This window comes from Crocodylus porosus, unplaced genomic scaffold (genome assembly GCF_001723895.1).
Source record: "Crocodylus porosus isolate Cpor-Errol unplaced genomic scaffold, CroPor_comp1, whole genome shotgun sequence".
Classification (NCBI taxonomy): Eukaryota; Metazoa; Chordata; order Crocodylia; family Crocodylidae; genus Crocodylus; species Crocodylus porosus.
This window is the reverse complement of record NW_017728926.1, coordinates 5239151-5242433: the sequence shown is the minus strand read 5'-3', so window position 1 is coordinate 5242433 and position 3283 is coordinate 5239151.

Genomic DNA, 3283 nt, shown 5'->3' with positions numbered 1-3283 from the left:
TGTTCAGCCTCCACAAGAGAAGGCTGAGGGGGGATCTAGTGGCCTGTTACAAACTAGTCAGGGGGGATCAGCAGGCATTGGGAGAGTCACTGTTCCCCCGAGCACTGCCAGGAGTGACCAGGAATAACAGTCACAAGCTGGCAGAGAGTAGGTTCAGGCTAGATATCAGGCTAGATATCAGGAGGCGCCCCTACTTCACGGTCAGGGCGGCTAGGGTCTGGAACCAACTTCCAAGAGAAGTGGTGCTGGCTCCTACCCTGGCAGTGTTTAAGAGGAGGCTAGATGAACACCTTGCTGGGGTTGTTTGACCCCAGTACTCTTTTCTGCCATAGCAGGGGGTCGGACTAGATGATCTGCTCAGGTCCCCTCTGACCCTAGAAACTATGAAACTATGAGTGCAAAGCACTGCCTACCCCAGCATGGGCGTATTGTCCCAGATCCTCATTCTAGCTCTGCTGTCACTGAATATACCTCCAGCTTTCAGCCCTGATCCTCCACTCCTCTCCCACAACCCACACCTGCATCTTGTGACCAGCACCTGGACCCTGCATGGAGTCCTGTCACTAGGTTTCTTGTACTAAGCAGCAGCTGCCCATCAAGGGCCAGTTTCAGAATTGGAGCCGCAGAGCAAAATCGTCATTGAAATTTGTGAGAGTTGGATCCTGGACCAGGAGCGTAGGCTCTGAGCCATAAATGTAATTCACTCTCCCTGAAATAAGTCACATTACTTATGGAATGAAAAGGCCTCCCATGTGAACGCTCAAAACAGTCTGCGTCAGACTGAGCTCCACTGGTTTGATTCAGGCATGTTAATTGTATTTGCAGTTTATGACCTCCAAGCCATGTACATATCATGAACAACCAAATGTGGGGGATTTTTTTTCCCCTCCAGAAGCCACATACATGGATTAAAAACAACAATACTCCATGAAATCGTTTCATTGCTCTTTTTTTTACTAGAATGTCATGAGGAATTCCCCAGCCCTTAACCTGTTCCAACTGGCACCAGCACATTTTAGAGCTCTAATATCAGTGGAGTTTGTAACATTTCCAGTCTTTCTGGTGAGGTATTACACAGAACCAAAATAATTTGTTCCATGGGGTGTTACATAGCTTCATTTATTTTGAATATCCCATGCCATGGGTGAGGAGTCCTTTCTTTGGGTACCTGTTTCTGCCTTGGCTACAGGAGCTAGGCGCTGTTTACAGTCATAAGCAAAAACCTATCGTTTAATTTCTAAGGATTTCTACATAGATTATCAGAAGTCCAGTCCATGGCTGGGTGTCCCAGAACAATTAATTTCAGATGAGCATGGGCTTCATCATACATTCGTGCAAATTTTCCCAAATGTTCTAGTGAATTAAATGCATTCTGGGAGATGCCATTAGGTGGCCAACTGTATAAAGAAAAACTGTGTCAGTCAATAATTAAAATGATACACCACTTCTAGATAGTAAAACTGCTACTGATCTGTGAAATCTGGATCATATGTCTGCTTTTGAATGTGTCTCTATTTTTTCTGTTCAAGTACCAAAGAGTGCTTCAGGGATTTTTTTGGCACTGGTTTTTGAGCAGGAAAATAGGAAATGAACTGGAAAATGTGAAGACCACAGCAAACAAGAAAGTCCTGGAAGGAACACACTGTATAGATCCACCCTAGCCATTAATAATATGGAAAGATTTCATTAGAAAAAAAGAAAGAAAAGGAAAGCAATGTGAGTATCACTCCACACAGGATTTCTGCAGAGGGCTCACAGACAAGGCTCTCACAGTGTCCGTCGGCCGTGGAAGGCGGCGGTCCCTCACTCCAAATTCCATTTCTCCAAAAGAAATGAGAACCTGGGGTCTGCCTCACAGGGCATTTGCTGCTGAGATGGTTGTGCAGAGGCTGGTTTTCTGTGACCTGCACTGAGACAAGAGTGCACAGCTGAGCTGCTCTTTCTGAAGAATTTGTTGTGGCAGAATGTACAGGGCCTGGTGTATTCGCCCTTCGGTGCAGGCGTCATATACGGACTGTCTCAGTTAATAGTGCAGTGGCTGGTGCAGCCCTCAAACAGTCTGTCATAGTTACATGTCTACTTTAATGGCCATTATGAGCCCATTGCATGAGAGCGGAATAGCCATAGTGGCCTTGCTCCCTCCAATTGCCAGCTTACCCCCTCTACAGCCTACCCCTGGTGTCTGCTGTGCCTACAACTCTCATGACAGTGGCACAGAAGTGCTTGGCACCAGAAGCAGACATGGTGAAGATTGTCTGAGCTGACACCCTTTGCACTGGTGTGGCTGTTGCAAAGGGATGTTGCGTGATGCCGACTCAAGCCTGTTATTGTTTCTTTCACTCTAAAACTTGGGGCTTAGGTGGTACCTTGGACTCATCCTGCATACAAGGGCAGTGCTATTGGCTTCAAGGGGGAAAAGTGTTGACTACTTGTTTAACTAGAAAGTTTTCAGGTTTGAGCCCTTAGCACATGGCTACAGGCCTGAACCTTCCACACACTGACCTCAACCTCCATTGACTTCACCTATAAATTGAGGGCACTCTTCTGTTTGCAGAACTGGGACTTTATATTGGTGTGTCATCTCTTTAGGAGTTGTTCTGACCTGACAGCAGGTTGGACTTTGATCTAATATGTCCTTATCCATTTCCTACTTCCCTGATTCTGTTATATTTGTTGATATTTGTGTGCCTTTGGCTTTGTATTAAATTGTTTGAAAACCTTTTAATCCTCCCTGCTTCCAAACTGACCTCTGTATTCCTCAGTCTCCTGAGAACTGGGTTCCTCAGAACCAGGGATAAAAATTCTTCCTACCCCACAGAAGGGAGAGGCTTTAAGGAACAATTTGTGATCATTGCACTGACACGATCTGCTGGGACTGGCTGCATGTGAGGCAGCTCCCTAGCCTATTTTTCTGTATGCCTGTTCCCACAGGTAGGACTTCAGCTTGTCCTGTATTTAAAAAACAAGCAGTGAAATGAAGGGCACAAAGACTCCCAGCACTGCACTTGCTATTCTTTGCTTTTATCATGAGCAGATGGAAAATCTGAACATTTCTGTCCTGAGCAGCCTTCTTAACAACCTTCTCCATGTGTTTGGTTGCAATAAAACTGTTGAGGAAACTGCAGTGAGACCAGTGAGTTACTTTTATTTTTAAAGCCTCAAGTGCAGGTAGCCCATGTGGCAAGCAGAGAATGTCAGTTATTCTCTCTGGCTCAAGATCTAATGGACAGTAGTTTTTTAAGTGACGCTTAATGCCTATTTTAATGTGCATTAACTAAATAGC